Raw genomic sequence first — 20,525 nt, forward strand, 5'->3', positions numbered from 1 at the left:
GCGCCCAGCACTGACCGGGTCCCATGTGATGACATCACTGCTGGGAGGAAGTGACAGCCCCGGTCACTCCAACCAGCAATCACACGGAGCCTGTGCGGGAGGAAGGACAGGGAGTCAGAGTGGGAATGCTGACTCCCACCAGCCTAAGCCACCACTGGACCCCAAGGAATGTCACCCTCCTGCACCTAAAAGGTAGGAAACAGGAGGGTGACTAAAATATTTTGTATATGTGTGTGTTTGTTTGTTTGTATGTATGTATGTGTGTCTGTCTGTGTGTGTGTCTGTATGTATGTGTGCATGTGTGTGTGTCTGTCTGTATGTGTGCCTGTTTGTAGGTATGTATGTATGTATGTCTTTGTATGTATGTGTGTCTTGTGTGTGTGTGTATGTATGTATGTATGTATGTGTGTGTCTGTATGTGTCTGTGTGTGTCTCTATGTATGTATGTATGTATGTGTCTTTGTATGTATGTGTGTCTTGTGTGTGTGTCTGTCTGTGTGTATGTATGTATGTGTGTATGTGTCTGTAAGTGTCTGTCTGTCTGTATCTGTATGTATGTGTGTATGTATGTATGTGTGTCTGTATGTGTGTGTGTCTGTCGGGGGGGGGGGCAAAAGGGGGGCCTATGGATCAGTTTTGCACCAGGGCCCCATAGATTGTGTGTACGCCACTGGTGCTGAGGTCTCCACCAGCATGCAGTATTCCATCAGGAAATATCGGGTGGACTATGACTTAGAGGCTATGTAGGGGGCCGACTTATCAGGGGACTGAGTGCCTGGTGAGCATGCTGGTACTTGTAGTTAAGCTTGGTAAATAAACAGTGAGTTATAGCTGAGGTGTTAAGATGGGTCACTGGATATTTACATATTATGAGTTAGAAAATAAGACATGAGAGTTAGTAAATGTGAACAACTGAAAGTCAAAGTCTGCTCATGTGGGTTAAATAATACTCAGAAACAGTAGTATAATTTTCTTTAGGTACCAGTCCGGGCACAACCCTCGGTTATATACATGGACACAGGTCACAGACCGCCGTGTTAGCCAATTCCCTCGCTAGGCAGTGTGGTAGCAGGTGTCAGGATTACAGAATGATCCAGCACGTAGAATTGTGTAACACAGAGGACTGATAGGTAACGTATACCGGACCTTAGAATGACCGGACTAACATACCAAAGAATAGTCAGGAATAGCCGAGGTCAAGGGAAACAGAAAGAGACACAACGATAAGGAAAAGCCAGGAGTCAGGGATGCCAGAAAACAGGGAAGTAAGAAAACAATGCCAAAGTCAAATAACCAGAATTACAAGAATCAATAACGCGCTCTCAGACAACCACAAGGGAAACCACGACAGGGCACTGAGCAGGATGAGAACTGGGCCTAAATACCCCTCCTCTAGATCTGATAGGCTGTAACCGGTCTTTCACCCCAAAGGCAGTTACCAGGTTTCTATTTGCATAATTGCTGCTCAGCATTAACCCTTCTGTGGATTTGGTTGCTGCTCGGCACAACTTTTCCTGTGTGGACAGTAAATATCATTAACCACATTTTTTTAAGCGGATGAATACGTGACATTACCCCCCCACCTGAAGAACGCCCACCAGGCGGGCAGGACCAGGCTTGAGAAATTTGGCGTGAAAATACCGAATCTTGCGGCCAGCATGTATATTAGATGCCGGAACCCAAGAACGTTCGGCTGGTCCATAACCTTTCCAATCCACCAACTACTGTAAAGTGCCCCGAGAAAACCTGGAATCAGTTATGGAGGAGACCTCATACTCTTCCTGTCCAGAAAGAACTAAGGGAGGAGGGGGGACACTTGAGACAGTATATTTATTGCAAACAAGAGGTTTGAGCAAGGACACATGAAAGGTATTAGGAATTTTCAAGGAGGCCAGAAGAGCCAGAGAGTACGCAACAGGATTGATCCTACGAAGGACACAAAAAGGTCCAAGGAACCTAGGAGCAAATTTCATGCTAGGGACTTTGAGCCTGATGTTACGAGAAGATAACCAAACCCTCTCACCCACTTGGTAAACAGGGTTAGCACCTCAACGTGTATCAGCAAAATGCTTGAAATGGTCAGCAGAAGTATCCAGAGCAGATTGAACTTTAACCCAGGTATCACGGATGGAAGCCAGACGGTCATCCAAAGCAGGAATAGTCGTATCAGAAAAAACAGCCGGTAGGACAGTAGGATGCCAGCCATTATTAACAAAAAATGGACTATGCCCAGAGGAGTCATGGTCAGCATTGTTCCTAGCAAACTCGGCCCATCGTAATAATTCGGACCAATTGTCTTGAGTACTTATAACGAAACAACGCAAGTATAACTCCAAAGACTGGTTAGCCCTCTCAGCTGTACCATTAGTCTGGGGGTGGAAAGAGGATGAAAAAGACAATTCAATCCCCAATTGCTTATTAAAAGCCCTCCAAAACCGGGATACAAACTGAGAACCTCTATCAGATACAATATTGTGAGGAATGCCATGCAGACGGACAATCTCAAGTATAAAGATCAGTATCAGGTCTTGAGATGACGGTAATTTGTTGAGAGGGATGAAGTGAGCCATTTTAGAAAAACGGTCAACAACCATGAGAATAGTGGTATAACCATTAGAACTAGGAAGTTCTACAATTAAATCCATAGACAAGTGGGACCATGGGACCTCAGGAACGGGAAGAGGTTTTAACAAGCCACAAGGGAGTTTGTGAGGTACTTTGGAAATCACACAAACAGAACAAGCCTGCACATACTCCTTAACATCCTTCCTGTGGGAATCCCACCAGCATGACCTCATGATAGCAGAAGTGGATTTATTAATACCTGGGTTACCAGCAGACACACTGTCGTGAAACACCTTCATGATATTAACCCTTTCCCCCAATGGAACGAACAATTTGTCCTGAGGTTTACCGCAGGGCGCCTGAGACTGAGCCTCCACGATGGAGCCAAGCAGCGGAGAGGACAATGAAAGGATAGTGGAAGCAATGATACATTCCGGGGGAATGATATGGGACTTTTCTTGCTCTTGTATAGACTCCGTATCAAACTGTCTGGATAAGGCGTCAGCCTTGACATTTTTAGAACCAGGTCTATGAGTAATAAGAAAATTAAAGCGAGAAAGGAACAGAGAACACCTAGCTTGTCTAGAAGACAATCGTTTAACATCTCCTATGTAATCCAGGTTTTTGTGTTCAGTAATGATCAAAAGGGTGCCCTTGGAACCCTCTAAAAGATGTTGCCACTCCTTGAGAGCTAGAATAATGGCCAACAATTCCCTATTGCCAATTTCATAATTGCGCTCGGCAGGAGACAACTTTCTAGATAAGTAACCACAAGGATGCAATGGAGTATCCTGGCTCTCCTCTGGCAGAGAACTGCCCCTACCCCTGTCTCTGATGCATCAACTTCCAGTATGAAAGGTTTACTGGTGTCAGGATGAATCAATATGTCGGCGGAGGCAAACCGCTGTTTGAGAGTTTCAAAGGCTTCTATAGCCTTCTTTAGACCATATCGTACTGCAGACCCCCTTGCGTGTCATATTGATGATGGGGGCTATTACTGAAGAAAATCTCTTTATAAACCTTCTGTAATAATTGGCAAAACCAATGAACCTTTGAATGGCTTTCAATCCAGTAAAGGCCATTGTAGAACCGATTCCAGCTTTTTAGGATCCATCTGAAACCCAGAGGCAGAGATATTATATCCCAAAAACTGTACTTCAGATTGGTCAAAGATGCATTTTTCTAATTTACAATAAAGTTGATTCTTTAACAAGGTCTGCAGAACTTGTCTAAGGTAATCGTGGTGAGTCTGAATGTCAGGAGAATAAATAAGGATATCATCCAGATAGACCAAGACAAACGAGTAAATGTAATCCCTTAGTACATCATTTATGAAATCTTGGAAAACCGCTGGAGCATTGCACAACCCGAATGGCATCACTAGATATTCACAGTGTCCACTTCTGGTATTAAATGCAGTCTTCTACTCGTGGTTTTACTTGATTCTCATTAAATGTGAATACTCTTAGTGAATACTTTAGCGCCTTGGAGTCTATCAAATAATTCAGCAATAAGAGGAATGGGGTAGGCTTTCTTAATGGTGATTTTGTTCAATGCCCTGTAATCGATACATGGGTGCAACTCACCGTCCTTTTTAGATACAAAAAAGAATACTGCCCCAGCAGGCGAGGATGATTTTCGTATGTGGCCTTTATTCAATGAATCCTTAATATATTCCTCCATTACTCTACTCTCCTGAGGTGACAGAGGTGGCATAGCGCCGGGTAGTAAATTAATGGAACAGTCATAAGGTCTGTGAGGAGGTAGAGTATTCAACTGAGTTTTGTTGAATACTTCTTTAATGTCTTGGTACTGTATAGGGATTTTCGGGTTTTGAGGTGTACTAGTGGGTAATCCAATAGTGCCCACTCTTTTGGCAACATTCAATATACACCTTTCATAGCAATCCTTACCCCATTCTAATATTTCCCCATTAGCCCAGTCAATATGAGTGTTATGCTTGTTAAGCCATGGAAAGCCTAATATGATCAGACAGGAAGGGGATGCAATAACCTGAAATGTAATCTCTTCCTTATGTAAGGCACCAATGGACAAATTAATGGGTAAGGTTTCGTGTGCAATCAATGGTTGTGAGAGTGGTCTCCCATCAATGCTCTCCCATCAATAGCTTCAACAGCTAGGGGTGATAGTCTCTCCTTGATAGGTATAGTATTACCTTTAACAAATTGAACGTCGATGAAGTTTCCAGCGGCACCTGAATCCATCAGGGCTTTGAATGAAAAGTTCTTATTTTCAAAGGCAATAGAAATATCAAGGAGAAACCTATTTTTATCCATTCCAGAGGACGTTTCCATTACATCTAAGACCTGTCCCCTTAAGGTGCGGTAGTTTTCCGAACGTATGGGACAATTGTTTCTTATATGTCCTTTTCTACCGCAGTATATACATAGGCCTTCTTTTCTCCTATATTGTCTTTCTGCTTCCGATAGTCTAGTGACCCCCAACTGCATGGGTTCGGGTTCGGACTGTACAGGAAATCCAGGGACAATAGGTTTGGAGAAGCGGGGTGCTAAAAGCATATTCATGTGTCTGGTCTTGTTTCTAGTGGCTTCTCTGGTTCTCACTCTATTATCAATTTGCATGACAAAAGTGATATATTCATTAAGCTTTTTGGGTAAATCTTTGGCGGCAATCTCATCTAGCATAGTTTCAGATAGTTCTTTTTAATTGCAGAGATTAACCCACTATTAGTCCAGTCTACCTCAAAAGGCTAGGGTATGAAATTCTATGGCATACTCCTAGATAGACCGGTTCCCTTGTCTGATATGCATCAGGGCAGTAGAGGCGCCTAATGGTTCAAACATAAGTTTACATTCTGTAATAAACTCCTGGTAATTGTGTGCCACACTACTATTACTCTCCCATAATGGATTGGCCCAAGCTAAAGCTTTACCTTTTAATTGATTTATCAAGTAACCAATTTTAGCTCTGTCTGTGGGAAAAGATCCCGGTGAGGCCTCAAAATGATACTCTATTTGGATAAGGAATCTCTGTCTTTCTTGGAAATTACCATCAAAATGCAGAGGAGGAGATAGAGAGATAGTTGGTGCCTTGTATACTATAGGCAGAGGTACACAAGGCGGAGGTGAGACAGTAGGAGCAGCTGTAGGTTGCAGATGCACTGTACGAGTAAGAAGCGTACTGAAAGCCTGGGCAAATTGATCATTCTCCTCTAGTTTCCTTTTGCAAGCAGCTATGTGCTTACACAATTCTACAGGATCTATGGCCCTGTCGTAATGTCAGGATTACAGAATGATCCAGCACGTAGAATTGTGTAACACAGAGGACTGATAGGTAACGTATACCGGACCTTAGAATGACCGGACTAACGTACCAAAGAATAGTCAGGAATAGCCGAGGTCAAGGGAAACAGAAAGAGACACAATAAGGAAAAGCCAAGAGTCAGGGATGCCAGAAAACGTAACGTAAGTCAAAAACAATGCCAAAGTCAAATAACCAGAATTACCAGAATCAATAACGCGCTCTCAGACAATCACAAGGGAAACCACGACAGGGCACTGAGCAGGATGAGAACTGGACCTAAATTCCCCTCCTCTAGATCTGATAGGCTGTAACCGGCCTCTTACCCCAAAGGCAGTTACCAGGTTCCCATTTGCATAATGGCTGCTCAGCATTACCCTTCTGTGGATTTGGTTGCTGCTCGGCACAACTTTTCCTGTGTGGACAGTAAATATCATTAACCACATTTGTATAAGCGGATGAATACGTGACAGCAGGTGCTTGGAGGTTCTGAAGGGTAAGTCACAAGTGAGAAGAGGCCTCTCCCCTGTCTCAAGCCTCATGTAGGGTTTGCATCTGCGTGCCACAGACTCAGGAGCTCATTGAGGCCGGGTCTTTCCCTTCATGGGCACATCAGAAGGCCCTGGGGGGGGTGGCTGCTCTCCCACTGTCTCAACACACTGCAAGGCAAAGCACATCTTCAGGCGATGTGGTCGATGCTTCAGTGGTAACCATCTGGCGACCCTAGGCCCGAGTGGGCATTCGGTAGTGCAGAAGGGTATGCTTTACCCTGGACAAGTCCGCTCTGCCTTCGCTCCTCCACCTCCTGCAGTTTCCCTCCATGGGCAGGGTGGGCCTAGTATGGAGCCGCTCCAGCTGGTCCCAAAAGTGTTGGAAGATCAGGTCCAGTCGTGTGGGTGATGACTGTGTGAGTGTAGGCATCGATGGTCGGACTGTGTCAGCCACAATTCCTGGCCATGTTCAGAGCTGTAGTAGGCAGTTGAACTTGATGGTGTTGCGTGTGTTAAATTGGTGGGGACCGGGATAACCCCCACCAGTCAATGGGAGTGGAACGGTGGCTCAAGCTTTGCCTTGCAGTGTGTTGAGACAGTGGGAGAGCAGCCACCCCCCCTCGCGCCCGCCATGCTTGTAGGCCGCGGTGTCTGAGTGGTCAGATCTTGTGTGAAAATCTGCGCATGTGGTATCATTGTGTAGGTCTCGGTGTCCCAGATCACTTAGCAGCCAAAATAAATTGGGTCACGGCCTCTGCTCAGCGTAAATCAGCACTATGTCCTAACCTCAACATCTGTGGAAAGGGATTTAGGGGTAATTATTTCTGATGACTTAAAAGTAGGCAGACAATGTAATAGAGCAGCAGGAAATGCTAGCAGAATGTTTGGTTGTATAGAGAGAGGTATAAGCAGTAGAAAGAGGGAAGTGTTCATGTCATTGTACAGAACACTGGTGAGACCTCACTTGGAGTATTGTACTCAGTACTGGAGACCGTATCTCCAGAAGGATATTGATACTTTAGAAAGAGTTCAGAGAAGGGCTCCTAAACTAGTTCATGGATTGGAGGATACAACTTACAATGAAAGGTTAAAGGATCTTAGCATATATAGCTTGGAGGAAAGACGAGACGGGGGATATGATAGAAACATTTAAATACATAAAGGGAATCAACACAGTAAAGGATGAGACTATATTTAAAAGAAGAAAAACAACCACAACAAGAGGACATAGTCTTAAATTAGAGGAGCAAAGGTTTAAAAATAATATCAGGAAGTATTACTTTACTGATAGGGTAGTGGATGCATGGAATAGCCTACCAGCTGAAGTGCTAGAGGTTAACACAGTAAATGAGTTTAACCCCTTAAGGACCAAACTTTTGGAATAAAAGGGAATCATGACATGTCACACATGTCATGTGTCCTTAAGGGGTTAAGCATGCGTAGGATGAGCATAAGGCTATCCTAACTATAAGATAAGGCCAGGGACTAATGAAAATATTTAGAAAATTGGGCAGACTAGATGGGCCGAATGGTTCTTATCTGCCGTCACATTCTATGTTTCTTTGTTTCTATGTACGTCAAGATGCGAGAGCTGCAGCAACAGTCAGGCCCTGTCCCCACAGGGGATACATATCTAACAGAAAGTTTGAGGTATACGGAGGGGAAGGGCACCTTTGTGCATTGAAACAATATCTGATGAACTGTGCTCCAAAAACTTGTCAGGAGAGGACATTGACAAAAACTATAACAAATAGTTTCCCAGTGGTGATTGCATCTCCAGCACAGGTTGGATGCCACAGATAAATGTGCTGAATGAAATACATTCTCATAAGGAGGTTTCTATGAGATTTTAAATGTAAGAGCTTTGATCATTTTTTAATGTGAGATCCATTCCCACTGGATAATGTAGGGAAGTTTAAGGGGGAAATAGCTTTAGAATAGTTCTCAATAGCTTTAAGAGAGCGGTTTCTGTAAGATAATTTCATGCAAACACTACAAGGTAACGCATTGCCTTATCAACATATGAACTGTGCTGCAAATTTGGAACAGTTTAAAACTTGCTTAAAATAGCCGTTACAAAACATACCTAGAAACCGGTATCAGTTATTCACTTTTACTCTTGATATAGTAGATTCTGCATCTCTCCATATCAGTGTTCTGTATAATTTATGATGCTACAGTGTGCTCCAATGTAATTACATTTGCCTTTGTTGTGATGTGTTGTCTTTCCCTTGAAGCTGCACATTCCCTTTGCATCTCAATTGTAATAAGAACTTTAAATACATTAAGGAATTGTGTAACGTTAAAGAAAGAAGCAGTTTTATTAAAGGAAAAGAGGGAAATAGTTTGAAGCTAGAAGGTCATAATCTATGCTGTTCTCATTTTCTATATTTCTATGTTACTCTGGAAAGCTCAAGTACCCAGCAGTACAATACTCTCTCTCTACATCTTCTATAACTACTCATTCACTTCTAGTTGTATGCTTTATTTGCAAAACTCAAGAGAAAGCAGTCCAATAAAACAATCAAAGAAATAATAGGATATCGTGGTTATTACTTGCTCCTCAATAGGGAGAAAGGATGCCGCGGCATTCAATCTCCAAAATTGGAGGGTGGTCGCCTAAACTATGCACTCAGAGAGGGGATAACCCTTATACGTAAATTACAGAAATCAAGAATGGTACTCAGTGTACTCCTCCAAATCCTAAAGGATACACAGAGAGAGAGCACAGAAAGGTGAAAAAATAATATAAAATAAAGAAAGAAACCCTACCTTTATTACAGTGTTTCCCAACCCAGTCATCAAGGCACACCTACCAGTCCAGGATTTAAGGATTACCCAGTTTTGTCTAAGGTGTTTTTAGAAAAAAAAGAAAAAACACCTTAGACAAAACTGGGTAATCCTTAAATCCTGGACTGGTAGGTGTGCCTTGAGGACTGGGTTGGGAAACACTGCTTTATTAAAGTTAAGATAAAAATGGGAAGAGCCCAATAATACTAATTATCACAAGGAGAACTAAGAGAGAGGGCTAAACAGACTAGACATCTATTAAATAGTACAAGTACAAGTAATGGGATTGCATCTGGTTGTGCAACATGTGCTTGCTTCCAGCTATGTTGACATTCAGATCACAGAGAGCATATGCAGCATGTACCATAACAACGTACAATATTATTTATACAGGATAACAGTAAATTAAAATTCAAAAAGTTTTTTACCAATAGAACATTTTTAGTCGTCTATAAGCCGCATGCTGTTCATGGATAGATCGGTGGAGTGATAGTATAAAGATGTGGGGACAGGTCATGGTGGCATATCTCCAGTTTTCTGCTACTATAGGGTTTTCAAGTTTTGCTTTAGCCTCAAGCCCACGTGTTTATGGAATGTAGAATCACTCCTTGTGAGTAAGCCAGTTATAAAAAAATAAAAATAAAAAAAATAAAAAAAATGAGAAAGATAACTTGGTTACCCACATAATCCAGTTTAGTTATATCTGTGCTATAGTGAAATGTAGAAATGTATGCTTAACTACCAGTCAGGTAAATACCGTACTACTCAAGTGTCTGCATTTAAAATGGCTTATCTGTTAGTCAGTTGGAGTACTTTGAAGAGATCCTCTTGTTTTTTTGTATAAAAATGTTTTACTTTACCTTTGTTCTTGCATTGTAGTGCTTCATGTGTTACCATGCAGAGTGTCAGTCCTTAAGTCGATATTGCATTATCCCCTACTAATTAGCAATGATGTCGTAAAATAAATTGTAAAGGAGACAGAAACCATAGACAACTTGGTATATTCAATTGTAGAAAGCAGTTTTATTAATACAAACATGAACATGTTGATCCTTCAAGTATAGTAGGAATCTAGGACTATTTACAATATTATTTGTAATTATTTCCTCAGCAAGATAAGCACTAGTGTTGTCCTAGTCTAATCCTACTCTTTCATTCAACAAGTATCAAGACATATATATTTTTAATTGCATATTATTTGTCCATACTGTATAGTAGCAAGTTTACAGTAAACATTGAGTTGAGCAAGGTAGACTATATGATTCATGCATAGATGGCTCTATGTAGCCTGTTAAAGGGACACTGTGACTGCTTCATCTCATTGAAGTGGTTATACAGGGAGTGCAGAATTATTAGGCAAGTTGTATTTTTGAGGATTAATTTTATTATTGAACAACAACCATGTTCTCAATGAACCCAAAAACTCATTAATATCAAAGCTGAATATTTTTGGAAGTAGTTTTTAGTTTGTTTTTAGTTATAGCTATTTTTAGGGGGATATCTGTGTGTGCAGGTGACTATTACTGTGCATAATTATTAGGCAACTTAACAAAAAACAAATATATACCCATTTCAATTATTTATTTTTACCATTGAAACCAATATAACATCTCAACATTCACAAATATACATTTCTGACATTCAAAAACATAACAAAAACAAATCAGTGACCAATATAGCCACCTTTCTTTGCAAGGACACTCAAAAGCCTGCCATCCATGGATTCTGTCAGTGTTTTGATCTGTTCACCATCAACATTTCGTGCAGCAGCAACCACAGCCTCCCAGACACTGTTCAGAGAGGTGTACTGTTTTCCCTCCTTGTAAATCTCACATTTGATGATGGACCACAGGTTGGGGTTCAGATCAGGTGAACAAGGAGGCCATGTCATTAGATTTTCTTCTTTTATACCCTTTCTTGCCAGCCACGCTGTGGAGTACTTGGACGCGTGTGATGGAGCATTGTCCTGCATGGAAATCATGTTTTTCTTGAAGGATGCAGACTTCTTCCTGTACCACTGCTTGAAGAAGGTGTCTTCCAGAAACTGGCAGTAGGACTGGGAGTTGAGCTTGACTCCATCCTCAACCCGAAAAGGCCCCACAAGCTCATCTTTGATGATACCAGCCCAAACCAGTACTCCACCTCCACCTTGCTGGCGTCTGAGTCGGACTGGAGCTCTCTGCCCTTTACCAATCCAGCCACGGGCCCATCCATCTGGCCCATCAAGACTCACTCTCATTTCATCAGTCCATAAAACCTTAGAAAAATCAGTCTTGAGATATTTCTTGGCCCAGTCTTGACGTTTCAGCTTGTGTGTCTTGTTCAGTGGTGGTCGTCTTTCAGCCTTTCTTACCTTGGCCATGTCTCTGAGTATTGCACACCTTGTGCTTTTGGGCACTCCAGTGATGTTGCAGCTCTGAAATATGGCCAAACTGGTGGCAAGTGGCATCTTGGCAGCTGCACGCTTCACTTTTCTCAGTTCATGGGCAGTTATTTTGCGCCTTGGTTTCTCCACACGCTTCTTGCGACCCTGTTGACTATTTTGAATGAAACACTTGATTGTTCGATGATCACGCTTCAGAAGCTTTGCAATTTTAAGAGTGCTGCATCCCTCTGCAAGATATCTCACTATTTTTGACTTTTCTGAGCCTGTCAAGTCCTTATTTTGACCCATTTAGCCAAAGGAAAGGAAGTTGCCTAATAATTATGCACACCTGATATAGGGTGTTGATGTCATTAGACCACACACCTTCTCATTACAGAGATGCACATCACCTAATATTGGTAGTAGGCTTTCGAGCCTATACAGCTTGGAGTAAGACAACATGCATAAAGAGGATGATGTGGTCAAAATACTAATTTGCCTAATAATTCTGCACTCCCTGTAGTGTCTAAATGCCCTTGTGCCATCCTTCCATTCAATGTTAAACTGGTTTTAACATTTTAATGCTAAATGAGAGTCCTAAGCAGCCCATTCCATGACCCCCTTTGCGCTCGGGTTATTGAAGAAGCATTAGCCTAAGCAGCAGTGGGTGGCAGTAATTGACTGAGAATGTCGAGCTGTCCGTTTTCAACCTATCTCAGCCACCCATTGTTGGTTTGATTTCATATAGCTAGAAGTTGTATAAAGTCTACTTCAACTTGATGGAATAATTATAGTGCCTAGAGTGTCACTTTTTAAATTAGCCCAAAAGAATCTTATTTGCATCACGCAGGTTAGCCATTTTTTCAACATTATTATTTATTTTGTTATCAGTGCCGGTTGAGTCACTGGCACTAATAGTTATAGTGCAGCTGAATGTCATAATGCAGCGTATTCTTTTTTATCATTCTTTATCATAGGTGAAGTTCAACTAGTGACCAGCCTGAATCCTTGCTGTCTGCACACTGCTTCTTTCTTTTCAGGAAATTCAGAGAGTGGCTGTTCTTGAGTGGTGGAGATGATACTTTGTTCCTTTCTTTTCTTCTAGACGCAGGCAGAGGTGTCGATGCCTGCCTTGGAGAGGAGCAGGAGAGGCAAAGGCAGATGGGACCATACCTGCCTGGAAGTAGTGAGTTGCAGACTAGTAAGGTGGAATAGGTCATCTGAGACTCCAGTAAATCTGCTCCAGAGTCCCCTAGTACCATATTGAATACCAAATGCTGTCCAAAGAAAGTTGCAGTGAAAGGCTGTGAGATACAAACCTATCACTGTTCCTGACTGTATATTCCCAACAATAAATAAATAAGACAATAAGCAGCCTTGTGACTTGACGTCACATCCCAGCTATTAATGGTTGTGGTCACTTGGCCTGTACTGAGAAAGCAAGTGATGTGTAGGAGGGAGGAGAATAACTTACAGGTGTATAATGGGGTGGAGGCACAGACCTAAAATAAGAGCAGGTGATGTATTGCAAATGGGAAAAATAATATACATTTTCACATACTTTTATAGTCTAGTCTGCCCAGACATCCAGCATGATGGACAAACAATAAAAAATCAGAGCTAGAATGAGATAGATGGTAATGGAAGATAAATGCTTGCTGCCCTTTTTTGCACTTCAGTCAGAGATGGCAAAGAGGCAGAGTTATCCCATAACATAGTCAGGAAACAGAGAAGTCCTGATTGCCAAACTGAAAGGGTAAAGTGAAAGCAGAGTACAGCTGATGGTTGTCAGTGGAGCTCAGGGGACAAGGACATAAAGGACTGGTAGACATTTATTGCAAGACTGAGTAAAAGTAGGTTGCAATTATGAAATTAGATTTGTGCATTCAATTTCAAATGAATTACGTTACGTCAGAATTTTGGTTTATCAGTGGCTCGTCTGAATTCCATAACTCTGATTCACCATAAGATCAAATCATGAAACAAAGTAAATGGACAATGGACTGGCAATTTTGTTTGTTTTGTGAAACACAGTTCTGTCCATGGCGCCAAAAAAAAAAAAAAGCTTGATGGGAAAAAAGATGGCTGGGAGCAGTCACTAAATGTTGATTTTATGATCAGATCATAAAAGTGACTAATGGAGGAAAAATCTATATCTATATTTAAATTGTCTTTTTTAACTTTGGTTATAGCCTTTAGAGTCCAATGGCACTCCCTTCATTCAGTGTTAAACCATTTTTGAGCAGTTTAATACTAAATGAGGGTCCCTGGTCACCACAGCATGCTCACCTCTGGAATTAAGGCTATGTTCCTGCCAGTTCCAGGTCTCTCAACAGTCCAGCTTTCAGTGGGCCAGTTCCGATTGTCCCACTTTAGCTTGCTGGTATTCCCCATCTAGAGACACCAGGGAACTGTATCCAGTAGCATAGCACAAATGCATGATTAGATGCACTCACATTATGCAGCAGACCTAGAAAAAGGCTGGATTTACATAGGGCTAATGGAGCTGGAAGTCCAGGCCCGTGCCCATTGAGTAGGTTCATTGATAAAACAAAACTACTACTCTGTACATGCTCTTACTTTGTGCAGAGATGATTAAATGTGGCAATTTAAAAGGGATGAAGGAGAACAAAACCTGTGTAGGCTGACTGACTAAAAATAGTTTCCATAAAGCTGACTTAAATGACATAAATGCTCTTGCTGCTTCATTCTCTCTACAGATTGGCATGTACCTTTTCAACTACACTCACTATGTCTACCAGGGAAGAAGAGAAGTGGACAAGTGGGGGACACCACAAAGCTGTCCCCAGGAAGATTAGTATGATTGCATGATTAAATGTGTTTGTGCCAAGCTCAGGGTGCTGAAACAGCACCTAGTTCACTGGCCTGCATGATTGGCAGGCAGACTGGCATGCATTCACCAAGGCTGACCTTCTAATTCTTAGGATAGACTCACCCCCTTTCCAGGCTGACCCTCCCCTTTGAGCGGTGCCAGTGACATGATTTGTGTCACTGGCTCACTTCCTTTTATCCTGCCCACCAACTTCCTGCTTGACATCATGCTAATATAAGGTGCAATGGGTTTGGTTGAGAAATAAAAGTGAGAGATTAGTATTGAGTATTTGTATTCTTATAAGTCCATCTTTTGAGTTTCCCTCCAACACCATCTCCACCACATACACTTAGGAGGCATGCCTGTTTTAGTGTTTACTATTGATAAGACTCTGCAATTAGATCCATTGTAATTGTCAGAACCTACAGTGAAACAGTAATACTGGAAGATATAGACTTCAAAAGAAGCAGGGACGTATAGACTTGTTATATTTTAAAATGAACTTGGATTGACAGATTCCCTTGAATCACTTTGTTAGGTTTAATGTACATTAATATTTATATTTTAGTAAATAAATGTGCTTTAATTAATGACTCTAACACTCCTGTTTCAGCTGCCTATCCAGCACATTCAAGCTAAATATATATGGAAATGAATGACAAGTCAGAATAATGAGAACGTGTTTGGCACACAGTAATGTACTAAACTATTTCTTTCAGCAGGATAATGATATTTCCTCTCTTCTTCAGAATTAATCTTGCTTCACAAGCTTGTTATTTCATTAAAGTTATGGGTTAGTGATCTGTATTTATTGTTTTAATTACAGGCAGAAACTCTTGTCCCCTTAAAAAAAATTGCATCCACAGAATAATGCATTGCATGGAAGGGACCGTGTCTTTTGCAACTGAATGGCAGTAATAATTTCTAGATATTCAGTCCATTGACATTCTGGTTAAGAGTGATAATAGAGTTAGATACTACACTTCTTCAGCTGGCGTCTGAGAAATTCAATATGAAAAATTGAACAGATATTTTTTCCCCATTATATTAGATGTGGAACTGTCCGAGGTAACTATGTGCATGCTGATTTTATACACAACTGCTGAACAGAGAGAGTCAGAGAAACCGGAATTCTTATTCTTATTACAAATAGTGTGATAATATAAATATGAATTAGAAGAAAACTATGGGCTTGCATTACGCAATAGTCAGTTCATCAATAACAGCAAGTGTTATTGAGGGGATCTTTTATAATATTATCTGTGATGCCTTGATTTAATCTGATCACCCACAACTTATACACTGCCGTAAGAAAAATTGATACTGGCCATGATTTACTGTCAGACTTACAGCTATAACATCATGCAAGAGATAGGCCATATTTATTTTGGTTGGTTTACAATGAAAAGACGTATTTCATAATAAACTTGCATGAAAGCCAGAAGTTCACAGTGATGGCAGCTGTAGATATTTTTTTATTCCTAAATAGCTTTTGATTACCCTCAGGGGTCAAGTCCTGGGGGAAAAAGTGTGGGAACTCACCCAAGATTCCCGCCCCTCCCCCTTAATTTTTTTTTTACACTCCTATGCATATAGTGCAGTGTGTGTATAATTAATGTAGTGTGTTTGTAGTGAATGCAGAGTATGAATAATAAATGCAGTGTGTTTGTAGTGAGTGCTGTGTGTAATAAATGTAGTGTGTTTGTAGTGAGTGCAGAGTGTGTATAATGAATGTAGTGTTTGTGTTGTGAGTGCAGTGTGTGTATAATGAATGCAGTGTGTTTGTAGTGAGTGCAGTGTGTATAATGAATGCAGTGTGTTTGTAGTGAGTGCAGATTGTGTATAATGAATGCAGTGTGTTTGTAGTGCGTGCAGATTGTGTATAATAAATGTAGTGTGTTTGTAGTGAGTGCAGAGTGTGTATAATGAATGTAGTGTATTTGTAGTGAGTGCAGTGTGTTTGTAGTGAGTGCATAATGTGTATAATGAATGTAGTGTGTGTAGTAAGTGCAGTGTGTATAATGAATGTAGTGTGTTTGCAGTGAGTGCAAAGTGTGTATAGTGAATGTAGTGTGTTTGTAGTGAGTGCAGAGTGTGTATAATGAATGTAGTGCGTTTGTAGTGAGTGCAGAGTGTGTATAATGAATGCAGTGTGTTTGTAGTGAGTGCATAGTGTGTATAATTAATGTAGTGTGTTTGTAGTGAGTGCATAATGTGTATAATGAATGTAGTGTGTGTAGTAAGTGCAGTGTGTTTGCAGTGAGTGCAAAGTGTGTATAGTGAATATAGTGTGTGTGTGTGTGTGTGTAGTGAGTGCAGTGTGTATAGTGAATGTAGTGTGTTTGTAGTGAGTGCAGAGTGTGTATAAGGAATGCAGAGTGTGTATAGTGAATCCAGTGTGTTTGTAATGAGTGCAGAGTGTGTATAATGAATGTAGTGTGTTTGTAATTAGTGCGGATTGTGTATAATGAATGCAGTGTGTGTGTGCTGGATGATGTGTGTGTGTGTGTGTGTGTGCTGGATGGTGTGTGTGCGTGTGTGCTGGATGGTGTGTGTGCGTGTGCTGGATGGTGTGTGTGCGTGTGCTGGATGGTGTGTGTGCGTGTGTGCTGGATGGTGTGTGTGTGCACGCTGTATGGTGTGTGTGTGTGTGTGTGTTGGATGATGTGTGTGTGTTGGATTATTTGTGTGTGTGTGTGTTGGATTATGTGTGAGTGTGTTGGATGATGTGTGTGCTGGATGGTGTGTGTGTGTGTGTGTTGGATTATGTGTGTGTGTGTGTGCGCTGGATGATGTGTGTGTGCGCGCTGGATGATGTGTGTGTGCTGGATGATGTGTGTGTGTGTGTGCTCTGGATGATGTGTGTGTGCTGGATGATGTGTGTGTGTGTGCTGGATGATGTGTGGGTGTGTGTGCTGGATGATGTGTGTGTGTGTGTGTGTGTGTGCTGGATGATGTGTGTGTGTGTGTGTGTGCTGGATGATGTGTGTGTGTGTGTGTGTGTGCTGGATGATGTGTGTGTGTGTGTGTGCTGGATGATGTGTGTGTGTGTGCGCTGGATGATGTGTGTATGTGTCAGGGTTTCTTTGCTGTTTTAAACAGCAACCCTTTCTGTTTCAGTGATTGAGTTTTCAGCTGCAATTACTATGAGCTGCTTCTGCTTGTTGCCACGGTTACTCACCTGTGAGTAGTAATCACCCTGCTGCTAATCAGTTCTGCCTATTTAAGCAGCTAAGCCCAGAACCTCCTTGCCCTTGCGTGGTTTCCTGTTCCCCAGAAGTCTCCTTGTTCCTGTGTTTCCTGTTTGCTCCTGGTTCCTGACTCCGGCCTTGTTCCTGACTCCGCTGCTCTCCGTGCTCCTGATCCTGGCTTGTCTGACTACCCGCTCTGGTGACTGACCCCTGCTTGATTCCTGGACTTTGCTTTTGTTATTTATTAATAAAGGTGTGTTTGCATCTACTTCTGTCTCTGTCTGGTTCCTGGTCCCTGACAGTATGTGTGTGCGCTGGATGATGTGTGGGTGTGTGTGTGTGTGTGTGTGCTGGATGATGTGTGTGTGTGTGTGTGTGTGTGTGTGTGCTGGATGATGTGTGTGTGTGTGTGTGTGTGCTGGATGATGTGTGTGTGTGTGTGTGTGTGTGTGCGCGCGCTGTATGGTGTGTGTGTGTGTGTGTGTGTTGGATGATGAGTGTGTGTTGGATTATTTGTGTGTGTGTGTGTTGGATTATGTGTGAGTGTGTTTGATGTGTGTGTGTGTGCTGGATGGTGTGTGTGTGTGTGTTGGATTATGTGTGTGTGTGTGTGTGTGTGTGTGCGCTGGATGATGTGTGTGTGTGTGTGTGTGCTCTGGATGATGTGTGTGTGTGCTGGGTGAAGTGTGTGTGTGCTGGATGATGTGTGTGTGTGTGCTGGATGATGTGTGTGTGTGTGTGTGTGTGCTGGATGATTTGTGTGTGTGTGTGTGCTGGATGATGTGTGTGTGTGTGTGTGTGTGCTGGATGATTTGTGTGTGTGTGTGTGCTGGATGATGTGTGTGTGTGTGTGTGCTGGATAATGTGTGTGTGTGTGTGTGTGCGCTGGATGATGTGTGTGTGTGTGTGCGCGCTGGATGATGTGCTGGATGATGTGTGTGTGTGTGTGCTGGATGATGTGTGTGTGTGTGTGCTGGATGATGTGTGTGTGTGTGCTGGATGATGTGTGTGTGTGTGTGTGTATGTGTGTGCTGGATGATGTGTGTGTGTGTGTGTGTGCAGGATGATAGGGAGGGGAGCATTTTTTTTTTTAAACTTTATGTGTGTATTTTTTTAGTTTATTCCCCCCTCCCTGCTTCTTACCTTGTCAGGGAGGGGGGAGATCGCCTGGTGGTCCGGTGGGGGTGCCAGCTGCTGCACACAGGTCCCATCACACGCTGTGTTTCCTCTCCAGCGCTAACTCTCGCGAGACTCGCCTGTGCGGAGCGTTGCCATGGTAACCCGTGGCAACGCTCTCACAGCCGCGGGTCTCGCGAGAGCTAGAGCTGGAGAGGAAGCACAGCGTGTGATGGGACCTGTGTGCAGGTAGCAGGGCAGGTCCTGCAGGACTGGGAACGAGAACGGCGTTCCTGCTTTGGAAAAAGTGCAGGAACGCCGTTCCCATGCGTTCCTGCAGGACTCGAGCCTTGATTACCCTGCAACTGTAGATACCATGAATGCAAGTGGAAGTGGCATGTTTTAGCGTCATTATGTTGCTATCTTGTCCATTCAGTCTATTCTGGGCTCCCAAATGTGGTGCTCACAATCATTGGATACATTAAATACAGTTAAATAATCTATTTCTAAAATAAAGGTATTTAAACCTACTACAGCTATTTATTTTTTTTAATCTTCAGACTGCTAATGTTGTTGACAGTGAAATGTTAGTATCCATTCACTCCCCCCACTAATTGTATGGATAATATGACCCATTGAAACTTTCTGTACGTATTTTGGTTGGTTTACAATGATGAGACATGTTTCATAATAAACTTACATGAAAGCCAGAAGTTCACATTAATGGCAGTTGTAGATATTTTTTATTCCTATATATTGAATACTCTGCAGCTTTAGATACCATGAGTGCAAGTGTAAGTGGCCTGTTTTAGCCACATTATGTTGCCATCTTGTCCAAAAGGTCTATTAGGTATGTGTAAGGACAAAGTTTTAGTTGTTTTTGTTCATTCCGTCTATTCGGGACAGCCAGATGTGGTGCCCACAATCATAAGATACATTAAATATAGTTAAATCATATATTTCTAAAATAAAGGAATTCAAACCTACTATAGTTATCTTTATTAATCTTCAGACTGCTAATGTAAATGTGGTACCCACAATCATTAGATACATTAAATACAGTTAAGTCATTTATTTCTAAAATAAAGTAATTCAAACCTACTATAGTAATCTCTATCAATCTTCAGACTGCTAATGTAATGTTGACAGTGAAATGTTAGTATCCATTCACACCTCCCCATCCCCCCCTCCCCCCTCCTCACCCCCACTAATTGTATGGATAATATGACCCATTGAAACATTCTGTACTGTTTGAAAGCAGGTGTTACATTTTCAGCAAATTTAAAAGCTTGTAGGTACTGGTTTAGCTCAATGAGGCAGCCGAACACCCAAATTAGGTGTCTTTCTTGTCTGGTTAAAGTCAGTTGTAGTCGTTGGTGTGGTGCCTTAGTAGTCCTTAGGAGATATTTGTACTGATAAAAAGAGAAAACAGTAACTGATAGTGTAGTATATTAAAATGTTATCGGTCTACTAAGGTACCACACCAACCCCTACTAATGACCCAAAGCATAGAAGTAAATCAACAACAGAATGGCTTAAATAGAAGAAAATACGCTTTCTGAAGTGGCCCAGTCAGAGTCCTGACCTCAACCCGATTGAGATGCTGTGGCATGACCTCAAGAAAGCGATTCACACCAGACATCCCAAGAATATTGCTGAACTGAAACAGTTCTGTGAAGAGGAATGGTCAAGAATTACTCCTGACTGTTGTGCACGTCTGATCTGCAACTACAGGAAACGTTTGGTTAAAGTTATTGGTGCCAAAGGAGGTTCAACCAGTTATTAAATCCAAGGGTTCACATACTTTTTTCACCTGCACTGTGAATGTTTACATGGTGTGTTCAATAAAAACATGGCAACATTTCATTCTTTGTGTGTTATTAGTTTAAGCA

The sequence above is a fragment of the Pelobates fuscus genome, chromosome 3 (genome assembly GCF_036172605.1).
Source record: "Pelobates fuscus isolate aPelFus1 chromosome 3, aPelFus1.pri, whole genome shotgun sequence".
In the NCBI taxonomy this organism is placed as follows: domain Eukaryota; kingdom Metazoa; phylum Chordata; class Amphibia; order Anura; family Pelobatidae; genus Pelobates; species Pelobates fuscus.